The sequence below is a fragment of the Ursus arctos genome, unplaced genomic scaffold (assembly GCF_023065955.2).
Source record: "Ursus arctos isolate Adak ecotype North America unplaced genomic scaffold, UrsArc2.0 scaffold_1, whole genome shotgun sequence".
Lineage (NCBI taxonomy): Eukaryota > Metazoa > Chordata > Mammalia > Carnivora > Ursidae > Ursus > Ursus arctos.
This window is the reverse complement of record NW_026622763.1, coordinates 82,862,311-82,876,206: the sequence shown is the minus strand read 5'-3', so window position 1 is coordinate 82,876,206 and position 13,896 is coordinate 82,862,311.

The following is a 13,896-nucleotide window of genomic DNA, read 5'->3' as shown; positions in this document are numbered from 1 at the left end:
CATTTAGAAGGAGTCACAACTCTCTGTTTATCCTTGATTTTCCAAAATTTCACTATGTTGTTAGTGTTTTAAATATATCTTTCTAAGTCCTAAGTAATTCCTTTCAACTTGAGGGCCAGTGTCCTTCTGCTTGACAAAGTTTCTTCTACACTTCCCTTTATTCTCTCTTTTAAAAAAAATATTTTATTCATTTATTTGAGAGAGAGAGCAGAGAGCACAAGTGGGGGAGGTGGGGGAGAAAGGCAGAAGGAGAGGGAGAAGCAGACTCCTGCCTGAGCAGGGAGACTGACAGGAGGCTCGATCCCAGGACCCTGAGATCATGATCTGAGCCAAGGGCATTCGCGTAACCAGCTGAGCCACCCAGGCGCCCCAACACTTTCCTTTATTCCCTATCTTGCACCTCTAATCAGATACATATTGCGCCTTTTTCATTTTACCTCAATAGCTCCTATTTTTTCCTTTTATACTTTGCACCATATTCTTACAGAATTCTTCATTCTGTTGCTTCTTTCAGTTTTTTTATTCACACTTGAGGAGTGTACATTTTACTATTTAACCCTTTTCAAATGTTTATGTATATATGATATATAAATTTAGATTTTTATGACATCCTGTTCTTCTTAATAGATACCATATCCTGAAGTATCTATATAAAGATATAAATTATACTTTTTTGACATCTTTCTCTATATTCTTTGTTTGTTTAGTTTATTACTTTTGCTGGGTATTGGTTTTCCTCAAATATCCAATGGTCCTTTATGTCCATTTTAGTCTTTGGAGTTTTTTATTTGCCAGGCTGTGTATATTCTTTTGGTTTACTAAGGTCAGACTCTAATGATTACTGGTTGACGGAAAGAAGACCAGAAGGTATGATGTTAGGCACAGTTTGCCAATTATAGTTGTTTTCCTTTAGGGAGGCCTCTCTTCATTTCTCTGAGGTTTTACCAGCCACCTGGAACATGAGCCTATTTCTTTCACTAGAGTATTACGACTCAGTTCTCTAGCTGCTGGCAAATACATAATAATACTTACTGCTTAGCACTGATGTGGTTCATAAGTCAACATTTCTAATAAGTGCTATAGTGCTTCTCTCCTCCTCCAATTACAAAGAACATTGGAACCTGGATATTACACAGAGCTGTTCCTGTTTTAAAGTTCTACCTTTTTTCGGTGTGCAATATCTTCACTTAATACAAATCAGTTTACTTTTCAACTTTCAGGTATTGCCCAAATTTCTGATCTACCACTGATAGCCCTTTTCCTTTTCATTAGGTTAAAGACTTTAAAATACATTTTGTTAATATTAATAAATTACTATTGTAAATTAATAAATCTAGAATATTCTAGTATATATATATATATATATATATCTTCTAGAAGCATAATTACTCAGTTTGTTATTTTTACCCAGATATTATGAGCTTTGAAAATTTCATTAGGTAATTTTTAATGAAATTTGTAAATTTTGGTATATTTTTATTAAGGCAAAACAAATATGCAGCCAAATCTAGCTAAGATTTCAACCACTATTTATCAGGACATACATCCTCTTCATACTCTATAATAGAGTGTAGATTGCAAGGACTTTAAAATTAGACAATCACAAGCTCTGCTATTTATGAGATGTATAAACTTGAACAAACCACCTTAATTGTTTGAGACTATTTTTTTTCCTTTAAAATGTAAGTAATGAGCATCTCATATGATGTTTTGAATTTTAAGCAATGTATATGATAGCATTTAACAAATTTCTGAGAACTGACACTCTCTTTTTTTTCTCTCTCTTTTCTTTACTTCTTTTTTCTATTGCTCTATGTGACAGATGCCAGAATTCTCCACAGCTAAAATATGATATTGCTTGCTCTCAAAGACAGTACAATGAAGCAAGGATTCATCTCAGCATACTTGCGCTGCTTGTTTTGAGTGCTATGAAATGTCAAACAGTATTGCAAAAGAAAACAGCTTTGAAACCAGCACTGCATTTGTTAATAATTTCTTCTTGGTACTATTGAAATATTTGAGTAAATATGATTCCATTCTTGTTTTTAGAACAACGTATTTGCTCTGTAACTCCTTGGGATTGTACAAAATAGTGTTAGGTCAGCACATTGCTCTCTTAAATAAATGTTATACTTAATTATGCACCCTCTCACAGTTTTTCTGATGTTTGGAGTCAATATGTTGTTATTTATGAAATAACCTAGATTTATACCTAAGGACAGAGAAACACACACAAAAGGCAGGGGCAGGAAGGAAGTCAGGATATCTTACTCAGAGTAAAAACTAATGAACATAAGAACAAAGATTCAAGTCATGAAAAAGCCTTTAACATCACAGGCATAGCTAGTATCCAAATGTGGACAAATGCTATGAAAGTTTATAGTCATATCAAGTGTATGAGAAACATTGAGTAAAATAGAGAGGCTGCTGATAAAATGCATAGTCTTGATCTTCAGTGATTTTTGTGAACTCAATAATTTGGGAGTGTTTTCAGCATCTATAATCAGTTAAGCCTTGAAAATATGGTCAAGTTCGTACATCATGTTTTTAGTAAATTTTATATTATCTAATAGAAATACTTTGGAAAAAGTTCTAATGCTCCAGCTCAAGAAAAACGTACCAACTAACTACACTGTAAAAAGGAATTCAATAAGGAATGGATCTTCACTAACATATATATCATCACTAATGGAAAGAAGAAAAAAATTAAAAGTGTATTTATTATAGAGTGCATCCATGTTGCTTTGATTTCTTAAAAACATAAATATAACTAATTATAAAATTTTTTAAAGATCTTAAAATTGATCTCCTGAATCCTATGAAGGCTATACCTAAACCCAAACAGAGCATTCTAAAGCCTCCCTGCTTTTTCCTCTCTTACCCACTTTCTTTCCCACCAGTCTTAAGAGTCTCTGCTCTAATAATATCCATATGCCTCTAAACCCCTCAATCCTAATACCTTGACTTCCTTGTCTCTCTGCACTGACTTTCCCCTTCTGCTCCTGATCTTCTATCATAAATAGCTTATCAAGTAAGGCATGATTTTTTCTTGGAGGAAAAAGTAAGACACAAGGGCCATACCTGTATTAGTGTCCTATGCCATCACACAAGTATATGAGAAAGACCAATCTGTCACTTACGGGATTCTTCCTATGGAACCAGGGTAGACACATGCACATATTCAATGTTATTGCAGCCTCACGGCCAACTTCAGGTGTTGGCAATACCTCCATTTTACAGATGAAACTGAGCACAGAGGAATTAGTTACTTGTCAAAATGGCAGAACAACACTGAGGATTCTGGCCTGCCTGACTTCTCAGCCCATATTCTTAACCTCTATGCTCTGCTTTCTTTCTACTAAAAATCAAACAAAAATGTCATAACTTTACACACATTTCTAAACATGTTTCCCCTCATAAGTGATTTAATTGATATAAAATGTGCTCATTTTAAGATGGATCTGACTCTTCTAAAGACAATATTTTTTGAATCAGGAGTAGGGTTCTTTTGGTGCAATTGTAAATGATGTTATTTTTTAAATTTCCCTTTCTGAGACTTTGTTGTTAGTGGATATAAATGCTACTAGTTTCTGGGTATTAATTTCCTGCCACTTTGCTGAATTTGTTTATTACTTCTAGTAGTTTTTTGGTAGAGGTCTTAGAATTTTTCTAGGTATAGCATCATATCATCCACAAATAGCATTTAACTTCTTCATTACCAATATGGATACCTCTTATATCTTTTTCTTGTCCAATTGCTGTGGCTAGGACTTCCAGTACTATGTTGAATAAAACTGGTGAGAGTGGACATTCCTGTCTTGTTTCTGACCTTAAAGGGAAAGCTCTCGGTTTTTCACCCTTAAGGATTATGTTAGCTGTGGGTTTTTCATAAACGACCTCTACTGTGTTGAGGTATGTTCCCTTTAAGCCTATTTTGTTGAAAGTCTTTATCATGAATCGATGTTGAGACTTGTCCAAATGCTTTTTCTGCATTTATTGAAGTGATCATATGATTTTTATCCTTTGTTTTGTTGATGTGGTATATGACTTCGATTTGTGATTATTGAACTCTCCTTGCATCCCAGAAATAAATCCCACCTGATGGTGGTGAATGATCTTTTTAATGTATTGTCATATGAGGTTTGCTAGTATTTTTTGAGGATTTTTGCATCTCTGTTCATCCGGGATATTGGCCTGTAGTTTTCTTTTTGTGGTGTCTGTCTGTGGTTGGTACCAGGGTAATGCTGGCTTCATATTTGGAAGCTTTCCTTCCTTTTCTATTTTTTTGAGGAGAATAGATATTAACTCTTCTTTAAATGCCTGGTAGAATTCACCTGTGAATGCATCTGGTCCTGGGCTTTTATTTTTTGGTAATTTTTTGATAACCAATTCCATTTCCTTACTTGTAATCAGTCTGTTCAGATTTTCTATTTCTTCCTGGTTTAGTTTTAGAAGATTGTATGTTTCCAGGAATTCATCCATTTCTTCTACGTTGTCTAGTTTGTTGGCATATAATTTTTCATAGCATTGTCTTATAATCCTTTGTATTTCTTTGATGTCCATTGTTATTTCTCTTCTCTCTTTTCTGATTTTATTTGAGTCATTTCTCTTTTTTTCTTGATGAGTCTAAGAATTTGTACATTTTATTTATCTTTTCAAAGAATCAGCTCTTGGTTTCATTGATTTTTTTGATAGATGTTTTTAGACTCTACATCACTTATTTCTGCTCTCAACTTTATTATTTCCTTTCTTCTACTCACCTTGCATTTTGTTTGTTCTTCTTTTTCTAGTTCCTTTAGATGTAAGGTTAGATTGTTAATTTGAATTCCCTCTTGTTTCTTGAGGTAGGCCTGTATTGCTTCCCTCTTAGAACTGCTTTTGTTGTGTCCCAGAGATTTTGGACTGTTGTGTTTTCATTTTCATTTCCCTTCATGTATTTTTTTTAAATTTTTTCTTTGATTGCTTCACTAACCCACTGGTTGTTTAGTATCATGTTGTCTAGTCTGCATGTGTATGTGTTTTCCCCACTTTTTTTTCCTTGATATATTTCTACTTTCATACTGCTGTGGTTGGGAAAAAATGCATGGTATGATTTCAGTCTTCTTAAAGGTAGTGAAGTTTGTTTTTTAGCCTAATATGTGATCTATTCTGGAGAATGTTCCAAGTGTACTCAAAAAAGAATGTGTATTCTGTTGGTTTTGAATGAAATGTTCTGTATATATCTGTTATGTCCAGCTGTTCCAATGTCTTTCAAAGACATTGTTTCCTTATTGATTTTCTGTCAAGATGATCTATCCCCTGACATAAGTGGAATATTAAAGTCCTCTACTATTATTATATTATCATCAATTTCTCTCTTTATGTCCATTAATATTTGTTTTATGTATTCAGGTGCTCCAGTGTTAGGTAGGTAAATATTTACAATTATTATATCTACTGTTATTGGATTGATCCTTTTATCATTACACAATGCCTTTCTTTGTCTCTTGTTTTTGTTTTAAAGCCTATTTTGTCTGATATAGGTATTGCTACCCTGGCTTTGTTGTTGTTGTTGTTGTTGTTGTTGTTGTTGTTGTTGTTTTTCCTGCTTCATTTGCATGGTGAATGTCCTCCCAACCCTTCATTTTCAGTCTCTATGCCTCTTTAGGTCTGAGGTGAGTCTCTTGTAGGCAGCATATAAATGGGTCTTATATTTTTATTCATTCCAACACTCCATATCTTCTGATTAGAGCATTGAGACCATTTACATTTCAAGTAATCATTGATAGGTATGTACTTATTGCCTTTTTTTAAATTTGTTTTCTGGTTGTTTTTGTAGCTCTTCTTTGTTCCTTTCTTCTTTTGCTCTTTGTCTTTGTGATCAGTGAGCACCTTTAGTGTTTTGTTTGACTTTCTTTCTCATTAGTTTTTGTATATCTGTCATAGGGTTTGGATTTGTGGTTACCATTAGGTTCATATATAACATCCTAAGTAAATAGCAGTTAATATTAATTTGATAGTTCAAATGCATTCTAAATTTGAAAAAGAAAACAGAAAAAGAAGAAATCTTTCTTTTTCCCCTTCTCTTTCCTTTTTACTTCTTTCTCCACATTTTATGTATATGCAGTCATATTTTATACCGTTTTATTCATATTTTCCTAATATTTAGTTATGGCCATTTCTTTTCCACTTAAACAAATTCCTCTAACATTCGTTGTAAGGCTGGTTTAGTGGCAATAAACTCCTTATATTTTTTTTGTCTGGGAAACTCTTCATCTCTTCTTTGAATCTGAATGATAATCTTGCCGGCTAGAGTGTTCCTGGTTGTAGCTTTTATCCCCCAGCACTTTGAATATATCATGCCATTATCTCGTGGCTTGCAAAGTTTCTGCTGAAAATTCAGCTAGTAGTCTTATAGGTTTTCCCTTGAAGGTAACTTTTTGTTTCTTTCTGCTTCTAAGATTCTCTCTTTATCTTTAACTTTGACATGTTGATTATTATATGTTGTGGTGTGGACCCCCTTGGTTTCATCTTGTTTGGGACTCTCTGCTTCTTGGACTTGGGTGTTTATTTTCCCCTTAGATTAGAAGAGTTTTCATTTATTATTTCTCTAAATAAGTTCTCTGTATCTTTATTTCCTCCTCTTCTTTTTCTTCTTCTTCTTCTTGGTCGCCATCTTCTTCAGAGAGCCCTTATAATGCAAATGTTTGTTCCCTTGATGTTGTCCAAGAAATCTCTTAATGTATCCTCATTTTTAAAAATTATTTTCTCTTTTAGTGTTCAGCTTGTATGCTTTCCATTACCTTGTCTTCCATATTGCTGATTCATATTTCTGCATCCTCTAATCTACTTGATTCCCTCTTATGTGTTTTTATTTCAGTTATCATATTCATCAGTTCTAACTGGTTCTCTTTAATATTTTCTATGTCTTTATCAAAAGTCTCACTGAATTCTTCCACTCTTTTCCCCAGCTCAGTGGGTATCTTTATGATCATTAATTTAAATTCTTTATCAGGCATAATTGCTTATCTCTGTTTCATTTAGTTCTTTTTCTGAGGATTTTTTCTTGTTCTTTCTTTTGAAGCAATTCTTCTATCCCCCATTTTGCTTAATGTTCTGTATTTGTGTCTATGGATTAAGCAAAATGGTTACTTCTCCTAAACTTGAAGGAGTGGTTTTGTGTATTGTTTCCCCGATGCAGATTGTGTGTGCGTGGTGACTTGCTGGCTGGCTAGGCTGTATATGTTGATTAGTCTTCTAAACTGTGGCTTTTTACAGAAAGAATTAAAAAATAATAACAATTAAAGAAAAAAGAAAGTAGTAAAATATAAGAAGAAAGGAAAAAAATTAAAAAAAATAAAAGGAAGAAAAGAAAAAAAGAACAATAAAAGAACAAAACTAAAAAGAAAAAGATAAAAACGGGGACACCTGGTTCAGGGACAACAGGCTCAGTCATTAAGCATCTGCCTTTGGCTCAGGTCATGATCCCAGAGTCCTGTGATCAAGTTGCTCATGGAGCTCCCTGCTCAGAAGGAAGCCTGCTTCTCCCTCTCACACTCCCCCTGCTTGTCTTCACTCTCTTGCTGTCTCACTTTCTGTCAAATAAATAAATAAAATCTTTAAAAAAATAAAATAAATAAAAAATTAAAACAAAGCAAGACAAGGCAAATTTTTAAAGTAAAAATTAGAATCAAATTAGAAAGTGAAAATTAAAAAACAAAACAAAACAAAAAAACACCGTAAATCTGCAGCTTGTTTTCTGTGCCCCAGTTCCACAGGGCAGCTGGTGTGGGCTTGAGCACCTTGGGCTCACTGAGGTCAAAAGCTCCCTGTTATGACTAGACCCACCAGTTATGGCATCAGGACCAGCCCCTTACAATGTTGGGATTCTTCAATTATGGATTCCAACCTCATTCTTTATGGTTCCAGACTCTGCTCTGGTCTGGGCTTTTAAAGGGTGAGGGAGAGAACGTCCCCACAGTTCCTAGGCCCTTTTAAACCATGGCTTTTTTTCTGTGTCTCAGTGGGATCAGGGCTGGTATGGGCTTGCATATCCTGTATTTGTTGAAGTCAGAAGCTTTCTGTGATGATGTAACCCATTGTGCACATGGTCCACTAATTATGGCATCTAGACCCTGCTCTAATCTGGGCTGTTAAAGTGGAATGGGAGGAAACATTCCCATAGTTCCCTTTCCAGTGTCCCAGTGCATCCAGGGCTGGTGTGGGTTTGTGGCCCCGAGTTCGGTGAAAGCACAAGCCCACTGAGATGACCAGATCCACCCACCATAGTGTCTGGACCCTGCTTCAGTCCAGGCATCCAAGGTGGGTTGGGGAAGTAAACCTTGTCATTTTCCAGTCCCTCTGACCCGCAGCTTCCGCACCACTTTGCAGAATTCCAGTGTTGTCTCTTTTATATGCTAATTGTTCTTTTAAACCATGGCATTTTTTTCTATGCCCTAGGACAGAGGAATCTGTTCCCAATCCCTCAGTACTATCCCTTCCCATGACATTTGCAGTGTTGGTGATAGGGTTTTCCTTTGTTGCTGTGTTTCTGTCTCTCTTGCAGTTCTCTTTTTGTTCTATCTTTGGTTGCTCAGTAGCTGTTCAGTCAGCCCTCAGTTCTTCTTCAACAGGAATTGTTCTATTAATAGGTGTAATTTGGTGTGTTCTGTGGACGAGGTGAGTTCAGAATCTTCCAACACACCATCTTGAACTAGAACTCTGTTTATTTCTTTATAGTCATGGGCTGTACACATTGTTTGTGCCAAGTTTTGGGATTATGATGTCAGATTTATTTTAATAAGAATGTACTTTGTGTAAATGTATTTAATACAAGAGACATCTATTTAAAGTAAATGCCTTATTAAGTGGCCAAATGAATGCAGAAATAAAAGGAAGTAACATCTCAAGAGACTTTCAAAAATAACCACTTAATTAGGCAAAAACATGAGTTTAAAACCATCAACAAATCTAGAGCATTTGTACAAACAGGATAACGATTTATCTGTCAGGAAGTGATTTGACATCATCTATGAGAAATGCCATTACCTAAATTGGCATGCAATTAGTTGAGAGAAACCAATTTTAGTGCAAAGAAAATGGACTTGTGTTTGTTTACATGTGGATGACCCAATGGATTGTTAACAAATCCATATACCAAAGGTTTTCTACTAATTAAAATTTTAATAAAGTTAACCAAATAAAATGTATGACATTTGGAATTCATCTTTCAAAATCACTTCAAAAATGCTTAGTTACTAATGGAAACTTTCCTAATTGTAACAAATATATGTGTCTCTTTGAGGGGAAGCATAAGAAGCACTTGGCTTCTTCCATTAGCTCAAAGGATGGTTGTGAGAACATTTTGATTTTTTTAAGACAGTCTAGCTAATGGACTAACAAACAGACTACTTACTTGAAAAAGAATACTTATATTCAAGGGCAAGAATAAACAAAAAATATCTCTTCAAAAACAGAGGTGGGATTCAAAAAAATAGGGTGACAACTTTTAATGGAGTATTTCAAACAATAATCTTTTCATCTTTGACGCTTACTTTAAATTTATCTCTATCCAAAGCCTAACATTTATACTAACATTCAGGAAGAATTTTTTATTGAATATATTTAACATATAACATTGTATAAATTTGGGCATACATCATGTTACTTCAATACATTTAGACATTGTAATATGATTGTCATTTTAGCAATATTTATCACATTACATAGTTATAGTACAATATTGTTGTCTATATTCATTATGCTATGCAGTGGATCACTATGGCTTATCTATTATTTGTTCTAAGTTTACACCCTTAAACCATTCAGGAAGAATTTAACTTAGTGTAATACCATGCTCTAATAATTGATAGTTACATCTTTGATATAATGTAAAAAAATATTGTCTCTAATTCAATCTTTTTAATATAACTGAGAGAGACTACAGTGGATTAGAATCTCTTTTTCACTTTTAGGTTTTAAAGTTCATTTCTTAACTTGAGTTTAGTGAAAACAAGTTGGTCTCAATCACAATACTTCAGAAATTCAAATTGTTTTTAAAAGAATGTATAGCAAGGTATAAATGAGTAAGAATGCTTAAGTTATAAAAGTTAGCAAGATGACAATCTCTTTTTTTCCAATTCCTATTTAATGTATCCTCTTGAGTTGGTACTGTGTTGAGAGCTTCATGGATAAGAATAACATAAACTCCACTTTGTGGACAAAAGCATTCTAAGAAGACAAAAATCCATTTACTTAACACCAATAATTGGGCGTCTGGCACTCTTAAGCTCCTGGTTTAGGAAGGTTGGCTTTGATGAACAAAATCATAACACATAAGAGCTTCAGGACTGTTTGTCAAATCCTCTCTGATCACAGCTTGGTTCAGCAGTCCTGAGCATCTCGACACAAAATTGAAAGGGAGAAACGGGTTCCTAAGGGGTGCAGTAGACAAGGAAGAAACGAAAGCACCCTTTGTCTTAGCTGGTTCCTCTGAGGGAAGGATATTTGGCCCAGATATTCCTCTCTCAAGGTAAATATGGCTGGAGACAAATGGGATATCAGTGATGTTCTTCCATTATGATGTGCATATCTCAAAGAAATCGCAGAGGAGGTCCAATTAGCTGTTAAGGATTGTCTGCAAAGGCACACTCAGTTTCATAGAAGCCCACCATTTTCCAGTTAGGGGGCCCACTCCTACACACTCACATTTGTCCATCGGAGACAGGCTTTTTTATAAATTGTTCCATTTCCCCAGGGTAATATCAGATGTGGAAACTTGTCCCTCATTAGCTCAACTGAGTCCCTGTAAGTGGAGAATTATTGTCACAACTATATTATCTTATTTGAAGGATCAAGACATTTGCCAGCCAGATCTCTTTATTCATATTTGAATAAAATGTACTTGATATTTAAACTTGAAATATTCAATTTTCGCTTTACTTCCTTTTTTCCAAGAGTAGGTAATAATACTGATATTCTGTTGGGGAAGGCCACTACCTTCTTTCCCCTTCTCTTCACCTCATCAAAATGAAAGAATCACAAGCAGAATTTTTAAGAATTTTTTGTCTAAACACATGTTCAGAAATGGGAAATACACAGTCAGAACTAACTATATTTTTTATCTGCTGCCAAAATGTTTCTTAAAGCTCTTGACTACTTTTTTGGGAGTATTTCCCTTAAATTTTGTTTATGAAACCATAACAAAAATTTGAATTACTAACAGATATAACAGAATCTCTACATAGAGCATGTGCCTCTGTATATGTGTGTGTGATATCTATGTATTGTGTATATATTATATTTATATATACACACGCATATTATATATAGACACACATACATATTTTTAATGGCATGATTCTCCTACCTTCATTTCTCTGGAGAGAGCCTACTCCTTCTAATTCTTTAGTTGAAGAGGACCTAAGTTATCTCTTTCCTGGCACAGCAGTAACTTTTTCATGTAGCTAATACAAGCATTTATTGAACACTAAGTGTTCCTCAGGAATCGTACTGTTTTACTCTATCCTATGAGGTAAGCTTTATTATACAAATAGACTTGATAGACTTGATGATGACTGAGCCAATTGTTCAGTTACACAATATTAAATAATTCAAACCCATATTTTTGGGGCACCAAAAGGATGCTTATAAACACTATATAATGTGACTGATTTTTGATGGGAACCTCAGAGCTTATTTTACATGGTAAATGAGGCCATCACTTTCACAGTATTACCCTAGGTAATATCCCTAAAATAGGTCCCCTGTCCTAAAATATCTCCCCCACCTACAGTTCTACCTAAAATCCCACCGTATATAAATACCCCTTAGAAGCACTGTGTTCAGGTACTTCTGTGAATGGACTTTTCTCACCTCACTTACTCTTATCTCAGATGAATGCATAATCCTTCTTTCTCCCTACGTAGCTCTTCCACCGCACATTTGCATTACTATTGCCTGCTTTCTATAAGACAATAGTTCTCAGACTGCGTTGTATGGAGCCTCTTGGCAGGGATGGTGCAGAGAAGACAAAGCCTGGGTTCATCCAACCCTCTTCGCCCAGAGCAACTCTGTTTAATGCTTTCAAATTATTACCATAAAAGAAAGATTTTGGATTGAGTTGTTAGATTTCTTTCTCCCACAGGAGTTAGAAGAGGGATTTTATGAGATCCTCTTTTATAATTCTCGGTTTAAATTCTTTTGATCTCTAGATATTTTTTGAATATCCAACGTATATTCTCACAGTATATAAGGAAGGATTGTGCTCTATGTTTTCAAAAGGTTTACAATCTAGTTAAAATATACATAGACAGTTTCCATTAATGTGAAAGGAATTATACTGAATTTATCATGGAGAACATAGACATTGGAGCTTCCATCTGCTGAGCAGATCAGAAGAAACTTCACAAAGCTAGTAATACTTGAAACACTTCCCACAGGAGGAAGTTTTTCAGAAGGTAGGAGTTGGGAGCTGTTGGCTGAAGGTGTTTGTTCTGTAGAGGTTATAGCAAGTAATACCATGTGCTAATAAATTAAATGTAATTTATTATTTATTGGTAATACCAATAGAGGTAATACCATGTGCTAATAAATCAAATGTATGACAGAAAAGCATGAAACACTTATCTGAATGCTATAATCTTCTTACTAAAGTTAGTATGACTCAATTTAGATTAATTTTCCCTCTTTTTGTACTTCAATTCGACTTACTATCCTTTGCTCTATTACTGCTATAAATGTACATTGGGGTCACCTAGAACAGCCAGACATGTTAGCAAGGTCAGATGACTTTGGAGCCTAAACCCTGAAAAACACTAAAATTATGAAATCATAGTGTGATTTCTATGAGACTATATGATTAACACACATTAAAAATAAGTTTGAAAATAAACAGATATTTATAATTATTTTATTACAAAAATCTTAAGAGTATAATTATTTTATTACAAAAATCTCAGATTCTGTATTCCAAAATTCATCCTGCAAATTCTACTTTTAATGTTATTTTTGCTCTTTATTATTTAGAACTGAGACCACTTTGATGCTAAAATTTATGGTAGCCAGCTAGGTGATATTAAGTTCACTAGGCATCTTAGTCGGCTTGGGCTGCCATAACTAGATGACATAGACTGGGTGGTTTAAAGAAGAGAATTTTATTTTCTCACTGTTCTGGAGGCTAGAAATCTGAGATCAGGTGCCAGTATTGTTGGTTTCCCTTCTGGGCATGTAGATGGCTGACTTCTTGCTGTGTCCTCATACGGTAGGAGTGTGGTGAAAGTGGGGGTCGTGAGAGCCCTCTGGTGTGTCTTCTTATGAGGTGACTAATCCTTTCCAACTAGGGCTGCACCTTCCTGACTTAATCTAGCCCTAATTACCTCCCAAAGGTTGCATCTCCACATACCATCACATTGGTGGTTAGGGTTTCCACATATAAATATGGGGGAAACACAAAACATTTAGTCCATTACACTAGGGTACAATTTCTCACCAGATAATGGGCTGTGCAGTATATTTTCATGAAAACAAAAAAATACTTAAAAGGTGACAACTTACACCAAAATTATGCAGATTCCACATTATTATTAAAATACATCACGAAAAGGCATCTGCTTGGAAGATCCACAATAGTGTTACTACGATGCTAATACAAATGATAAAAAGATGAAATGATTAAAGATTCATTATAATAAAAGAATAATATCAGAATAAGAAATGTTTATGTGAGCAGGACAGTAAGATAAATAAACCTTTCCTTTGAAATCTGAAGTAGATTATTTGTCAGATTCAAGTACTGTACACTGACAATTCCTTTCTAGAATTCATTTCAAGAACAAGGTGATTGAATAAAGCCAACTCAGCTAGAAAAAAGAAAGGAAAAATTTAAGTACTACAAATTGTTGAGTCAATTTTAAAGCA